We start from the raw sequence: 17,276 nt of genomic DNA on the forward strand, positions 1-17,276 counted from the left end.
AAGGTGGCCCAATATTTCTCTAAGCAATAAATCTATAGTCAGGAGACAAAAGTCTGTGCAGTGTGGCATGCCTGTGGTCCTGTTGTCTTAGTCTACCTGATGTGTTTTTGAGAGCCCGTGGGAGTACTGGGGAAGAATGGTGATTTGAGCCAGTGTGAGAAATGCGAGCTGTTCTGCTGGACATCCCAGCTCCTTCGTGCCCCTCCCCATTTCCTTGGAAAGGCCTGGTGGGCTGGGGTAGACACTCAGCCCTTAGCTGGGTTTATCTGCACTAACTCTGCGAAGACGACCCTCCCCCACTGGTCAGCGCCTCCTAGGCTGGAGTTAATTAACCCCTTCGCTGCTAGGCCTTTTCCCCTCCTGTGCTAAGCCTTTTTTTGGCGATTTGGGGTAGTGCGCGCTTAGGCCCCTGTAACTTTTTGACCACATAAGGTATCCATGCCAAATTTACGTCCTTTTCTTACAACATCATGCGGATTCTAAAGGTGCCCAGGGTTTGTGGATTCCCTTGGAGGGGTCCCAGAAATTAACCAAAATACAGTGAAATTTTAGTTTTTTTCAGAAAAATGCGAAAAACGGGCTGCAAATGAAAGCCTCTGGGTTTTTCCCTGCAAATGTTATCAAAAAAGGGTTTGTGGGGCTGAAATCTCCATTTTCTCAGCTTTTAGGGAATGACAGTCTTTTGTCAGAGAACCGACATTTTTCACACAGTTTTGGCATTTTTCTGGGACATAGCCTATTTTTGCTATTTTTAGAGCTTTCAACCTCCTTCCAGTTAATGGTAGAAATGAGTTTGAAAGCAATAATGGATCCTGGAAAGCTATACATTATCGAAACGTAGACAACATTCTGAATTCAGAAAGGGGTCATTTGTCTAAATCCATGAAGGTTTCTTTATAGAAACTAACAGTTAAATATTGGAATAGTTGAAAATTTGTTGAAAAAAACAGCCTTTTGTCTCAACGTTTTCACCTATAACTTCTTGTAATTTTGACAGCTCTTGGAAAGCAATATACCGTTACATCTGTTAGCCCTTCCTGGTTGTGGGGATATATAGGACTTGTAGTTTCACCAAAAACCTGACAAACCCAGATCCAAAAACTGAGCAGCAACTTGCAATGGTATTTTATTATTTACTGGGTATAGAGCACTTATTCTTGGAAAATGTATACATGGCAAAATCTGTATGAAAGACTGTGAGAAGTTGGCCTGGTATATGATGCTCACTAGTTCTACTGATCACCTTGTACCATGCCAAGCAACCCCCTTGGTGCAGGTTGTAAAGTCAACCTTATAGACAAGCTATCCTAGGGGTAGCATGGACTAAGCAGTCTTAGGCTAAACTCTGTAAAGGCATGTGAAGCAAGCTGTTTTACCATACACAATCCCGTGAATACCAAATGAAAGGACACCACACAGAGATATATTGAAAATATATAGAGATTTATTTCTAGAAATATCCCCTATACTCTTTATGAGCACAGAAGCAGATGCGTTAAAACAAAACACAGTTTAAATATACAAAAGTTGCACAATTATGGATGAGCCCTAGGGGCCACCTAAACCATATACTAAAATAGTGGTATAAGAACCACTATGGGGAAAGTGAAGAGGCCTAGGGCCTGGGGAATCGCTGGAGCTGTTCGGGACTAGCAGTGAAGAAGTCGGGAAAGGCCCGCGGGACTCGGGTGCAGTGCGGAAAGTGCACGCATTACCAATGCAATGTCAATGGTGCATAAAAGTTACAAAGTTAGTTATTAAGGAACCTTCCGAGTGACCTAGAAGGATGAAACTTTAGACACAGACACTAGAGGTGTATACCAGTGTGGAAACACCGGAGTTGCTGAGTTACCTCACCCACAGGAAGCGGGTGCACAGGGTCGAAGTAGTGTCGGGTTTCGTCACGCAGGTCGATGGTGCTTGGAGCTGAAGATGCTGCAGACGGCTCGATGTGAAGAATTCCGGTGGATCCAAGGGTGGATCTGAAGAGGTGAAGACCTGAAAGCAGAGGGGACAATGTTCAAAGTCACTAGCCAGTGACTACCGAGGAACCAGGAAGGAACCAGGCGATGTCGGGTGCAAATAGGTGATGTTGTGAAGGTTGTCTCTGCAGCCAGGTGGACACGAAGAGGTCAAGGACGTCCAGGAGTCGGTCACGAGCTGTTCCACGTAGGCTCTCGCTGATGTCGGTGTCGGCAACTTGATTGGAGCAAACAGGCCTTGGCTAAAGCAAGCCACGCAGGAAGTGATTCAAGCTTCTCACTCGGACCAGCAAGGTCAGAGCGGGTGCTCCTTTTTAGGGGAGCAAGAGCCAGTCCGGAGCAATCAGACCAGTGGTGTAGTTTGTCGTTTTCGTTGCCAAGATGGCCGCTAGCCACGTGGCAAGTGGCCCGGATGGCGCGTCGAGTGGCACAGTGCAAAAGGGCACCACGCAGATCGTGGAGATGATGATCTTCGGTGCAAGGGCTGGCCGAGGTTGGGGCTTCTCAAACCCCAAAGCACAGCATCGAGGGTGCCTCGGGTGCTGCACAGTCAGCTTCTCGGGGGTCTTTCAAGAGGTCCGGTCCCACGTCTCTCGGTGCCTCCACGGGTCCCTTCTTTGCTGGGACTGTGGATCGGGCTGTGAGAAGTCTGGGAGTCTGGGACTTGTCAGGCTCTGGGCTCGGGCTCCGACGGGAGGCGGCGGCAAAGCAGACGTCGAGTTACTGGATGGTGCCTGTGTTCACAGGGTGGCCACTACTAGGCCACAAGGGAGATGCTCTTCAGTCTTCTGTGCAGCAGAATGTCGAAGTCCAGTCGTCTTCTTAGTTTCAAGTTGATTCAGGATGATCTGAAGTTTCAGGATACAGCTCCCACTCTTATTTGAATCTGGGGGGCCGGATCACCTACTAGGTCCCTCCTCTGGGTGGGACCAGGAAGGGGAGTGGTTACACCCCCTGTCCTTTGTCCAGTTTCGCGCCCGGACTGGGGCTGGAAAGCCCCAGCACCGGTTTAAACTGGCCTATGCCCAGGGACACCTTGTGTGCCCCAGGCATGTCTGATTCTATTCAGCCCTGTCCTACCCAATACACAAAATCCTGTCTGGGGTGGTGCTAGCACCTCCCAAGGCAGGAAACCCTTTGTCCAAGCTGCCCTCGCTGGAAGGACTCCCAGCAGCAGGAGGTCAGACTTGTGTCTGTGGTGGCAGCATCCATTTTGTGATGCTGAGGCTCTGTTTAACTTTAATCGGGGTTCAGGTTAGGTACATGTCGTGTCCCTCTAGACGGGTGGAATGCTACCCCCGTCACCAGAACTGGCGAGGGGGTAGTATTCCAATTCGTATGACACCTTACTCGACATGTTTTGATAAAGCCAAACCAAAGATAGCATTTAACCGCGAGGTTCATAATGCACTTAAGAGTATATGGTATGGCAGTATCATGAAACAGCTAAAGGACATGGTTCCGAAAGCTGCAGACAGGCTCAGCTCATGCCAGAGCACTATCTCACATATTCCCAAGCACTCTGCCTCCAGGATTGATGAGGCCTTCCATAGGAGTGGCTGATAGGAACATATGTGTCCATTTTAAGTTAGGTATACGCATACTACACCTAAGTAAGGGGTGGTTACACCGACTTACCCCAGCTGAGTGATCAGCCAGTTGTGTCAAATATGGAGGCCAGGCCAGGGGTGGCACAATACATACAGCCCCTGGTAGGCCTTGGAAGCACCTATGCCCTGGGTACCTGGGTACACTGTTACAGGGGCCAATAAGGTGAACCAGTTCCAATTGTGTATGTACCTAAGGGACATGGAGTCCATTTTAAGGAGAGAGCAATTAGCCTGGGGCCCTGAATAGCAGGGTCCCAGGCCAACTAAAGTAAAAAATCAGCTAAACACCAGGCAAAAAGTTTGGGGGTAACCATAGTCAGATATCCACCTTCCTACAAAGGCACCTATGTATTTCTGAATTGGGTACAAATTATAGAGTTTAGAAACAGTATATATTTGCACATTTTCAAAATTGGGAATACTCATACTAGCATGAGAATTAGTGGTCATTTTTGAAAAAGATTTTTTTTTACACAATGTCTTTCATTGGGAAGGGAGAAATGCATGTTTACCAATCTGAATTACCCTAAGTCTCCCGATAAAAATGGTACCTCACTTGTGTGGGTCAGCCTTGTGCCTGCGACAGGAAACGGCGCAAAATGCAACGTGGTCACACCTCAATTTTGCAGTAAAAAATTGACCCTTTTATGGCAAAGTGCCACGCTGTCGTTTTTGCACCCTAGCTCTGCTGGCATCTAGGGAAACCTACCAAACCTATACATATTTTTGAAACATAGACACCCTGGGGAATTAAGGATGGGGTGACTCGACTGCCTACCACCAGGTTCTGTTACCCAGAATCACTTGCAAAGGTAAAAAATTGACAAAAAACGCATTTCCCTCACATTTCTGTGGTGGAGAGTTCTGGAATCTGCGTGGATCAACAAATTTCCACCCACCCAGCGTTCCCCCGGGTCTCCCGTAAAAAATGGTACCTCACAGGCCTGGGTCTGCCTAGTGCCTGCGACAGGAAACAGCGCAAAACGCAACGTGGTCGCAACTCAATTTCGCAGTGAAATCGTGCCCTTTTTTGGCAAAGAGCCTACCATTTGTTTTTGACCCCTAGCTCTGCCTGCACCTAGGGAAACCTAGCAAACCTATACATTTTTGAAAACTAGACACCCAGGGGAATTCAGGATGGGGTGACTCGACTGCCGACCACCAGGTTCTGTTACCCAGAATCCCTTGCAAATCTAAAAAAGTGACAAAAAAACGCATTTCCCTCACATTTCGGTGGTGGAAAGCTCTGGAATCTGCGTGGATCAACAAATTTCCACCACCCAGCATTCCCCTGGGTGTCCTGAAAAAAATGGTACCTCACTTGCCTGGGTCTGCTTAGTGGCTGCAACAGAACACAGCGCAAAACGCAACGTGGTCGCACCTCAATTTCGCAGTGAAACCGTGCCCTTTTTTGGCAAAGAGCCTACCTTTTGTTTTTGAACCCTAGCTCTGCCGGCACCTAGGGAAACCTAGCAAACCTATACATTTCTGAAAACTAGACAGCCAGGGGAATTTAGGATGGGGTGACTCGACTGCCTACCACCAGGTTCTGTTACCCAGAATCCCTTGCAAAGCTTAGAAATTGACAAAACAATGCATTTTCTCCACATTTCTGTGGTGGAAAGTTCTGGAATCTGCGTGGATCAACAAATTTCCACTCACCCAGCGTTCCCCCGGGTCTCCCGAAAAAAATGGTACCTCACTTGCCTGGGTCTGCCTAGTGGCTACGACAGGAAACAGCGCAAAACGCAACGTGGTCGCACCTCAATTTCGCAGTGAAATTGTGCCCTTTTTTGGCAAAGAGCCTACCTTTTGTTTTTGAACCCTAGCTCTGCCGGCACCTAGGGAAACCTAGCAAACCTATACATTTTTGAAAACTAGACACCCGGGGGAATTCAGGATGGGGTGACTCGACTGCCTACCCCCAGGTTCTGTTACCCAGAATCCCTTGCAAAGCTTAGAAATTGACAAAAGAAACGCATTTTCATCACATTTCTGCGGTAGAAAGTTCTAGAATCTCCGTGGATCAACACATTTCTACCCACCCACCGTTCCCCCAGGTCTCCCGAAAATAATGGTACCTCACTTGCCTGGGTCAGCCTAGTGCCTGCGACAGGAAACAGAGCGAAACGCAACGTAGTCGCAACTCAATTTCGCAGTGAAATCGTGCCCTTTTTTGGCAAAGAGCCTACCTTTTGTTTTTGACCCCTAGCTCTGCCGGCACCTAGGGAAACCTAGCAAACCTATACATTTTTGAAAACTAGACACCCAGGGGAATTCAGGATGGGATGACTCCACTGCCTACCACCAGCTTCTGTTACCCAGAATCCCTTGCAAAGCTAAGAAATTGACAAAAAAAATGCATTTTCCTAAAATTTCTGTGGTGGAAAGTTCTGGAATCTGCGTGGATCAACAAATTTCCACCCACCCACCGTTCCCCCAGGTCTCCCGAAAATAATGGTACCTCACTTGCCTGGGTCTGCCTAGTGGCTACGACAGGAAACAGCGCAAATCGCAACGTGGTCGCACCTCAATTTCGCCGTGAAGCCCTGCCCTTTTTTGGCAAAGAGCCTACCTTTTGTTTTTGACCCTTAGCTCTGCCGGCACCTAGGGAAACCTAGCAAACCTATACATTTTTGAAAACTAGACATCCGGGGGAATTCAGGATGGGGTGACTCGACTGCCTACCACCAGGTTCTGTTACCCAGAATCCCTTGCAAATCTAAAAAATTGACAAAAAAACACATTTCCCTCACATTTCTTTGGTGGAAAGTTCTGGAATCTGCGTGGATCAACACATTTCCACCCACCCAGCGTTCCCCCGGGTCTCCCGAAAAAAATGGTACGTCACTTGCCTGGGTCTGCCTAGTGGCTGCGACAGGAAACAGCGCAAAACGCGACGTGGTCGCACCTCAATTTCGCAGTGAAATCGTGCCCTTTTTTGGCTAAGAGCCTACCTTTTGTTTTTGAACCCTAGCTCTGCCGGCACCTAGGGAAACCTAGCAATCCTATACATTTTGAAAAACTAGACACCCAGGGGAATTCAGGATGGGGTGACTCGACTGCCTACCACCAGGTTCTGTTACTCAGAATCCCTTGCAAAGCTTAGAAATTGACAAAAAAATGCATTTCCCTCACATTTCTGTGGTGGAAAGTTCTGGAATCTGCGTGGATCAACAAATTTCCACCCACCCAGCGTTCCCCCGGGTCTCCTGAAAAAAATGGTACCTCACTTGTCTGGGTCTGCCTAGTGGCTGCGACAGGAAACAGCGCAAAACGCAACGTGGTAGCACCTCAATTTCGCAGTGAAATCGTGCCCTTTTTTGGTAAAGAGCCTACCTTTTGTTTTCGAACCCTAGCTCTGCCGGCACCTAGGGAAACCTAGCAAACCTATAAATTTTTGAAAACTAGACACCCGAGGGAATTCAGGATGGGGTGACTCGACTGCCTACCACCAGGTTCTGTTATCCAGAATCCCTTGCAAAGCTTAGAAATTGACAAAACAAAATTAATTTTCATCACATTTCTGTGGTGAAAGTTCTGGAATATGCGTGGATCAACAAATGTCCACCCACCCAGCGTTCCCCCGGGTCTCCCGTAAAAAATGGTACCACACGTGCCTGGGTCTGCCTAGTGCCTGCGACAGGAAACAGCGCAAAACGAAACGTGGTCGCAACTCAATTTCGCAGTGAAATCGTGCTCTTTTTTGGCAAAGAGCCTACCTTTTGTTTTTGACCCCTAGCTCTGCCGGCACCTAGGGAAACCTAGCAAACCTATACATTTTTTAAAACTAGACACCCGAGGGAATTCAGGATGGGGTGACTCGACTGCCTACCACCAGGTTCTGTTACCCAGAATCCCTTGCAAAGCTAAAAAATTGACAAAAAAATGCATTTCCCTCACATTTCTGTAGTGGAAAGTTCTGGAATCTGCGTGGATCAACAAATTTCCACCCACCCAATGTTCCCCCGGGTCTCCCGAAAAAAATGGTACCTCACGTGCCTGGGTCAGCCTAGTGCCTGCGACAGGAAACAGCGCAAAACGCAACGTAGTCGCAACTCAATTTTGCAGTGAAATCGTGCCCTTTTTTGGCAAAGAGCCTACCTTTTGTTTTTGACCCCTAGCTCTGCCGGCACCTAGGGAAACCTAGCAAACCTATAAATTTTTGAAAACTAGACACCCGAGGGAATTCAGGATGGGGTGACTCGACTGCCTACCACCAGGTTCTGTTACCCAGAATCCCTTGCAAAGCTTAGAAATTGACAAAAGAAACGCATTTTCATCACATTTCTGCGGTAGAAAGTTCTAGAATCTCCGTGGATCAACACATTTCTACCCACCCACCGTTCCCCCAGGTCTCCCGAAAATAATGGTACCTCACTTGCCTGGGTCAGCCTAGTGCCTGCGACAGGAAACAGAGCGAAACGCAACGTAGTCGCAACTCAATTTCGCAGTGAAATCGTGCCCTTTTTTGGCAAAGAGCCTACCTTTTGTTTTTGACCCCTAGCTCTGCCGGCACCTAGGGAAACCTAGCAAACCTATACATTTTTGAAAACTAGACACCCAGGGGAATTCAGGATGGGATGACTCCACTGCCTACCACCAGCTTCTGTTACCCAGAATCCCTTGCAAAGCTAAGAAATTGACAAAAAAAATGCATTTTCCTAAAATTTCTGTGGTGGAAAGTTCTGGAATCTGCGTGGATCAACAAATTTCCACCCACCCACCGTTCCCCCAGGTCTCCCGAAAATAATGGTACCTCACTTGCCTGGGTCTGCCTAGTGGCTACGACAGGAAACAGCGCAAATCGCAACGTGGTCGCACCTCAATTTCGCCGTGAAGCCCTGCCCTTTTTTGGCAAAGAGCCTACCTTTTGTTTTTGACCCTTAGCTCTGCCGGCACCTAGGGAAACCTAGCAAACCTATACATTTTTGAAAACTAGACATCCGGGGGAATTCAGGATGGGGTGACTCGACTGCCTACCACCAGGTTCTGTTACCCAGAATCCCTTGCAAATCTAAAAAATTGACAAAAAAACACATTTCCCTCACATTTCTTTGGTGGAAAGTTCTGGAATCTGCGTGGATCAACACATTTCCACCCACCCAGCGTTCCCCCGGGTCTCCCGAAAAAAATGGTACGTCACTTGCCTGGGTCTGCCTAGTGGCTGCGACAGGAAACAGCGCAAAACGCGACGTGGTCGCACCTCAATTTCGCAGTGAAATCGTGCCCTTTTTTGGCTAAGAGCCTACCTTTTGTTTTTGAACCCTAGCTCTGCCGGCACCTAGGGAAACCTAGCAATCCTATACATTTTGAAAAACTAGACACCCAGGGGAATTCAGGATGGGGTGACTCGACTGCCTACCACCAGGTTCTGTTACTCAGAATCCCTTGCAAAGCTTAGAAATTGACAAAAAAATGCATTTCCCTCACATTTCTGTGGTGGAAAGTTCTGGAATCTGCGTGGATCAACAAATTTCCACCCACCCAGCGTTCCCCCGGGTCTCCTGAAAAAAATGGTACCTCACTTGTCTGGGTCTGCCTAGTGGCTGCGACAGGAAACAGCGCAAAACGCAACGTGGTAGCACCTCAATTTCGCAGTGAAATCGTGCCCTTTTTTGGTAAAGAGCCTACCTTTTGTTTTCGAACCCTAGCTCTGCCGGCACCTAGGGAAACCTAGCAAACCTATAAATTTTTGAAAACTAGACACCCGAGGGAATTCAGGATGGGGTGACTCGACTGCCTACCACCAGGTTCTGTTATCCAGAATCCCTTGCAAAGCTTAGAAATTGACAAAACAAAATTAATTTTCATCACATTTCTGTGGTGAAAGTTCTGGAATATGCGTGGATCAACAAATGTCCACCCACCCAGCGTTCCCCCGGGTCTCCCGTAAAAAATGGTACCACACGTGCCTGGGTCTGCCTAGTGCCTGCGACAGGAAACAGCGCAAAACGAAACGTGGTCGCAACTCAATTTCGCAGTGAAATCGTGCTCTTTTTTGGCAAAGAGCCTACCTTTTGTTTTTGACCCCTAGCTCTGCCGGCACCTAGGGAAACCTAGCAAACCTATACATTTTTTAAAACTAGACACCCGAGGGAATTCAGGATGGGGTGACTCGACTGCCTACCACCAGGTTCTGTTACCCAGAATCCCTTGCAAAGCTAAAAAATTGACAAAAAAATGCATTTCCCTCACATTTCTGTAGTGGAAAGTTCTGGAATCTGCGTGGATCAACAAATTTCCACCCACCCAATGTTCCCCCGGGTCTCCCGAAAAAAATGGTACCTCACGTGCCTGGGTCAGCCTAGTGCCTGCGACAGGAAACAGCGCAAAACGCAACGTAGTCGCAACTCAATTTTGCAGTGAAATCGTGCCCTTTTTTGGCAAAGAGCCTACCTTTTGTTTTTGACCCCTAGCTCTGCCGGCACCTAGGGAAACCTAGCAAACCTATAAATTTTTGAAAACTAGACACCCGAGGGAATTCAGGATGGGGTGACTCGACTGCCTACCACCAGGTTCTGTTATCCAGAATCCCTTGCAAAGCTTAGAAATTGACAAAACAAAATTAATTTTCATCACATTTCTGTGGTGAAAGTTCTGGAATATGCGTGGATCAACAAATGTCCACCCACCCAGCGTTCCCCCGGGTCTCCCGTAAAAAATGGTACCACACGTGCCTGGGTCTGCCTAGTGCCTGCGACAGGAAACAGCGCAAAACGAAACGTGGTCGCAACTCAATTTCGCAGTGAAATCGTGCTCTTTTTTGGCAAAGAGCCTACCTTTTGTTTTTGACCCCTAGCTCTGCCGGCACCTAGGGAAACCTAGCAAACCTATACATTTTTTAAAACTAGACACCCGAGGGAATTCAGGATGGGGTGACTCGACTGCCTACCACCAGGTTCTGTTACCCAGAATCCCTTGCAAAGCTAAAAAATTGACAAAAAAATGCATTTCCCTCACATTTCTGTAGTGGAAAGTTCTGGAATCTGCGTGGATCAACAAATTTCCACCCACCCAATGTTCCCCCGGGTCTCCCGAAAAAAATGGTACCTCACGTGCCTGGGTCAGCCTAGTGCCTGCGACAGGAAACAGCGCAAAACGCAACGTAGTCGCAACTCAATTTTGCAGTGAAATCGTGCCCTTTTTTGGCAAAGAGCCTACCTTTTGTTTTTGACCCCTAGCTCTGCCGGCACCTAGGGAAACCTAGCAAACCTATACATTTTTGAAAACTAGACACCCAGGGGAAATCAGGATGGGGTGACTCGACTGCCTACCACCAGGTTCTGTTACCCAGAATCCCTTGCAAAGCTAAAAAAATGACAAATAAACACATTTCCCTCACATTTCTGTGGTGGAAAGTTCTGGAATCTGCGTGGACCAACACATTTCCACCCACCCAGCGTTCCCCCGTGTCTCTCGAAAAAAATGGTACCTCACCTGCCAGGGTCTGCTTAGTGGCAGCGACAGGAAACAGCGCAAAATGCAACGTGGTCGCACCTCAATTTCGCAGTGAAATCGTGCCCTTTCTTGGCAAAGAGCCTACCTTTTGTTTTTGAACCCTAGCACTGCCGGCACCTAGGGAAACCTAGCAAACCTATACATTTCTGAAAACTAGATACCCAGGGGAATTCAGGATGGGATGACTCCACTGCCTACCATCAGGTTCTATTACCCAGAATCCCTTGCAAAGCTAAGAAATTGACAAAAAAAATGCATTTTCCTAAAATTTCTGTGGTGGAAAGTTCTGGAATCTGCGTGGATCAACAAATTTCCACCCACCCAGCGTTCCCCCGGGTCTCCTGAAAATAATGGTACCTCACTTGCCTGGGTCTGCCTAGAGGCTGCGACAGGAAACAGTGCAAATCGCAACGTGGTCGCACCTCAATTTCGCAGTGAAGCCCTGCCCTTTTTTGGCAAAGAGCCTACCTTTTGTTTTTGACCCTTAGCTCTGCAGGCACCTAGGGAAACCTAGCAAACCTATACATTTTTGAAAACTAGACATCCGGGGGAATTCAGGATGGGGTGACTCGACTGCCTACCACCAGGTTCTGTTACCCAGAATCCTTTGCAAAGCTTAGAAATTGACCAAAAAAATGAATTTTCATCATATTTCTGTTGTGAAAGTTCTGGAATCTGCGTGGATCAACAAATGTCCCCCCACCCAGCGTTCCCCCGGGTCTCCCGTAAAAAAGGGTACCTCACGTGCCTGGGTCTGCCTAGTGCCTGCGACAGGAAACAGCACAAAACGAAACGTGGTCGCAACTCAATTTCGCAGTGAAATCGTACTCTTTTTTGGCAAAGAGCCTACCTTTTGTTTTTGACCCCTAGCTCTGCCGGCACCTAGGGAAACCTAGCAAACCTATACATTTGTGAAAACTAGACACCCGAGGGAATTCAGGATGGGGTGACTCGACTGCCTACCACCAGGTTCTGTTACCCAGAATCCCTTGCAAAGCTAAAAAATGGACAAAAAAACGCATTTCCGTCACATTTCTGTGGTGGCAAGTTCTGGAATCTGCGTGGATCAACAAATCTCCACACACCCACCGTTCCCCCGGGTCTCCTGAAAAAATGGTACCTCACTTGCCTGGGTCTGCTTAGTGGCTGCGACAGGAAACAGCGGAAAACGCAACGTGGCCGCACCTCAATTTCGCAGTGAAATCGTGCCCTTTTTTGGCAAAGAGCCTACCTTTTGTTTTTGAACCCCAGCTCTGCCGGGACCTAGGAAAACCTAGCAATCCTATACATGTTTGAAAACTAGACACCCAGGGAAATTCAGGATGGAGTGACTCGACTGCCTACCACCAGGTTCTGTTACCCAGAATCCCTTGCAAAGCTTAGAAATGGACAAAAAAACGCATTTTCCTCACATTTCTGTGGTGGAAAATTCTGGAATCTGCGTGGATCAACAAATTTCCACCCACCCAGCGTTCCCCCGGGTCTCCCGAAAATAATGGTACCTCACTTGCCTGGGTCTGCCTAGTGGCTGCGACAGGAAACAGCGCAAATCGCAACGTGGTCGCACCTCGATTTCGAGGTGAAGCCCTGCCCGTTTTTTGGCAAAGAGCCTACCTTTTGTTTTTGACCCTTAGCTCTGCCGGCACCTAGGGAAACCTAGCAAACCTATACATTGTTGGAAACTAGACATCCGGGGGAATTCAGGATGGGGTGACTCGACTGCCTACCACGAGGTTCTGTTACCCAGAATCCCTTGCAAAGCTAAAAAATTGACAAAAAAATGCATTTCCCTCACATTTCTTTGGTGGAAAGTTCTGGAATCTGCGTGGATCAACACATTTCCACCCACCCAGCGTTCCCCCGGGTCTCCCGAAAAAAATGGTAGATCACTTGCCTGGGTCTGCCTAGTGGCTGCGACAGGAAACAGCGCAAAACGCGACGTGGTCGCACCTCAATTTCGCAGCGAAATCGTGCCCTTTTTTGGCTAAGAGCCTACCTTTTGTTTTTGAACCCTAGCTCTGCCGGCACCTAGGGAAACCTAGCAATCCTATACATTTTTGAAAACTAGACACCCAGGGGATTCAGGATGGGGTGACTCGACTGCCTACCACCAGGTTCTGTTACCCAGAATCCCTTGCAAAGCTTAGAAATTTACAAAAAAATGCATTTCCCTCACATTTCTGTGGTGGAAAGTTCTGGAATCTGCGTGGATCAACACATTTCCACCCACCCAGAGTTCCCCCGGGTCTCCCGAAAAAAATGGTACCTCACGTGCCTGGGTCTGCCTAGTGCCTGCGACAGGAAACAGCGCAAAACGAAACGTGGTCGCAACTCAATTTCGCAGTGAAATCGTGCCCTTTTTTGGCAAAGAGCCTACCTTTTGTTTTTGACCCCTAGCTCTGCCGGCACCTAGGGAAACCTAGCAAACCTATACATTTTTGAAAACTTGACACCCGAGGGAATTCAGGATGGGGTGACTCGACTGCCTACCACCAGGTTCTGTTACCCAGAATCCCTTGCAAAGCTAAAAAATTGACAAAAAAATGCATTTCTCTCACATTTCTGTGGTGGAAAGTTCTGGAATCTGCGTGGATCAACTAATCTCCACCTACCCACCGTTCCCCCGGGTCTCCTGAAAAAAATGGTACCTCACTTGCCTGGGTCTGCTTAGTGGCTGCGACAGGAAACAGCGGAAAACGCAACGTGGTTGCACCTCAATTTCGCAGTGAAATCGTGCCCTTTTTTGGCAAAGAGCCTACCTTTTGTTTTTGAACCCTAGCTCTGCCGGGACCTAGGGAAACCTAGCAATCCTATACATGTTTGAAAACTAGACACCCACGGAAATTCAGGATGGAGTGACTCGACTGCCTACCACCAGGTTCTGTTACCCAGAATCCCTTGCAAAGCTTAGAAATTGACAAAAAAACGCATTTTCCTCACATTTCTGTGGAGGAAAGTTCTGGAATATGCGTGGATCAACAAATTTCCACCCACCCAGCATTCCCCCGGGTCTCCCGAAATAAATGGTACCTCACGTGCCTCGGTCTGCCTAGTGCCTGCAACAGGAAACAGCGCAAAAGAGGTATTATTTTACTCGGGAGAACAAGGGGAATTTTGTTGATCCACGCAGATTCCAGAACTTTCCACCACAGAAATGTGAGGAAAATGCGTTTTGTTTGTCAATTTTTAAGATTTGCAAGGGATTCTGGGTAACAGAACCTGGTGGGAGGCAGTCGTGTCACCCCATCCTGAATTCCCCTGGGTGTATAGTTTTCAAAAATGTACAGCTTTGCTAGGTTTCCATATGTGGCAGCTGCGCTAGGGCCCAAAATCCACTGGTAGGCATATTGCTAAAAACAAATCCGTGCCATGTCAGCTTTCTGCTGCCCTGGGGGGCATTGGCATGCCCATTTTGGACAGCCTCCAACCTAAGACAAATGTGCCCGAAAATCCCGTGTGTCTGGTGGGTTTTTTGCCCCCCGGGGGGCTTATTGGGGCTACTGCCCCATCTGTCCCCGGGAGGGGCAGGAAGGCTGTAATTTTAGCGGGGGAGGGGGTGGGCATGGGCATGCCAGTTTTGGGCAGCCCCACCCTATTTCAAATTTGCCCCCCCCCAAAAATCCTTGGCGTCTAGTGGGCTTTTTGCCCCCCCCGGCAGGGCAGATTGGGGGGTAATGCCCCCATCTACCCCCAGGGGGGTCAGAAAGTCCACTACACGCCAGGGAGTTTTTGGGGCAAATTTTGATTAGGGTGGGGTCTACCCAAGACGGGCATGCCAATGCCCCCACCCTAATAAAAATTTGCCTAAAAAAATCCCTGGTGTCTAGTGGACTTTTTGCCCCCCCAGGGGGGCAGATTGGAGGCTACTGCCCCATCAGCCCCCAGGGGGGCAGGAAGGCTGTTATTTTTGTGGGGGCATAGGCATGCCCATTTTGGGCAGCCCATCCAAATTCAAATTTGCCCGTAAAATAATCCCTGGCGTCTAGTGGGCTTTTTGCCCCCCGCCCCGGCGGGACAGATTGGGGAGTAATGCCCCCATCTACCCCCAGGGGGGTCAGAAAGTCCACTAAACGCCAGGGAGTTTTTGGGGCAACTTTTGATTAGGGTGGGGTCTGCCCAAGACGGGCATGCCAATGCCTCCACCCTAATAAAAAATTGCATAGAAAAATCCCTGGTGTCTAGTGGGCTTTTTGCCCCCCCCCCAGGGGGGGCAGATTGGAGGCTACTGCCCCATCAGCTCCCAGGGGGGGCAGGAAGGCTGTTATTTTTGTGGGGGGGGGGTGGGGGCATAGGCATGCCCGTTTTGGGCAGCTCATCCAAATTCAAATTGCCCGCAAAAAAAATCCCTGGCGTGTAGTGGGCTTTTTGCCCCCCCCCAGCGGGGCAGATTGGGGGGTAATGCCCCCATATGCCCCCCAGGGGGGTCAGAAAGACCACTAGACGCCAGGGAGTTTTTTGGGTAAATTTTAATTAGGGAGAGGTCTGCCGAAGACAGGCATGCCAATGCCCCCACCCTAATAAAAATTTGCCTAAAAAAATCCCTGGTGTCTAGTGGACTTTTTGCCCCCATGGGGGGCAGATTGGGGGCTATTGCCCCATCTGCCCCCCAGGGGGGGCAGGAAGGCTGTAATTGTTGCGGGGAGGGGGTGGGGGCAAAGGCATGCCCGTTTTGGGCAGCCCATCCAAATACAAATTTGCCCGCAAAAAAATCCCTGGCGTCTAGTGGGCTTGCTGCCCCCCCGGGGAGGCAAATTAGGGGCTACTGCCCCCATCTGTCCCCCAGGGGGGGCAGAAAGTCTGTAATGGTGGTGGAGGGGTGGGGGCATTGGCGTGCCAGTTTCGGGCAGCCCCCACCCTAAAAAAAAGTGCACAAAATAAAATCCCTGGTGCATAGTGGGCTTTCTGCCCCCCCCCGGGGGGCAAATTGGGGGCTACTGCTCCCATTTGCCCCCCAGGGGGGGCAGAAAGGCTGTAATGGTGCCGGGGGGGGGTGGGGGCATTGGCGCGCCCATTTCGGGAAGCCCCCACCCTAAAAAAAGTGCCACCAAAAGTATTCTCTGGTGTATAGTGGGCTTTCTGCCCCCCGGGGGGGCAGATTGGTGGGCTATTGCCCCATCTGCCCCCCAGGGGGGGCAGAAAGACTAAATACTATAAATTTATTTATGGGGGAGTGTAGGCCCTTGCCCAAGGGGCCGCTCCCCCCTCCATGGTGTCTAGTGGGTGGATCCCTGCTTGGGGATCGCCCTCCTGGGGCAATCCCCAAGCAGGGATCCACTCGGGAGGGGTACCATTGGAAAGGGGAGATTCTCCCCTTTCCAATGATACCTCTCCCGTCTTTCTACGTGCTCAGGGGGCTGAGATACCCCACTGAGCATGTAGAAAGTGAAACTGAAATGAGCCAGTTTTGGTTTGTGTTCAATGACGACAGCGCGACGTGCGCGCTGATCGTCATTGAACAGAAACCAGGGAGGGGGCCTCGGGAGCTGGGGAAGCTCTTCCCCAGCTCCCAAGGTCAGAGGGGTGAAAAGGAAATCCCTCTGCTGTCTGCAGTAGAGGGATTTCGTGCCCCTGGCCTCATGACGGAATGGTTCCGTCATCAGCACAGGAGGGGGAACTGGGGCATGCTTTACCCATGCATTGAACACGCCATGAATGGTTTGTGATTGGAGGTGTATTTAGGATGCAAAAGTAGCAGACTCTCTGATTCGATGAGCCTATCAATCAGAGGTGATAAAAGTCCGGCCTGAGTTGTCAGCTGTTGTTCAAGACTGGTCTATGACTGAAGAGGCCCGGGTCAGTCTGAAGATAGCCAGGCATGACCCGCAGTGTGAAGGCAGGAGATAAAACACTGTTCACTGCGTCTGGAACTAGGGCATCAGCAGCATGAGAAAAGACCGGCTGTTTATGTGAGGCTTGTAAAGCGGAGCATGCGCTTTTGAACAAGGGAATTACAGACAGCTGCCCAAGGTGTGGAAAGGAAGCTTACAGCAAATCAAAGGAGTTGGTGTGGAAATGAAGCTTCCGGCACATCAAAAAAAGCTGGTGGAAGGAAGCTTGCAGCACATCAAGTAAAGCCAGAGAAGAGGAAGCTTGATTCTAGTCTTTGAAGGTGAGATCACCTCCCCTCTAAGCTCCTTCCTTGCACTGTGGGAGCCTGTACAAGCAGTAGCTGGGAATACAGGCCAGTGAAACAGGCCACCACCTTTCTTTTTGTGATCTCTGA

This window comes from Lissotriton helveticus, chromosome 6 (assembly GCF_964261635.1).
Source record: "Lissotriton helveticus chromosome 6, aLisHel1.1, whole genome shotgun sequence".
NCBI classification, from domain to species: Eukaryota; Metazoa; Chordata; class Amphibia; order Caudata; family Salamandridae; genus Lissotriton; species Lissotriton helveticus.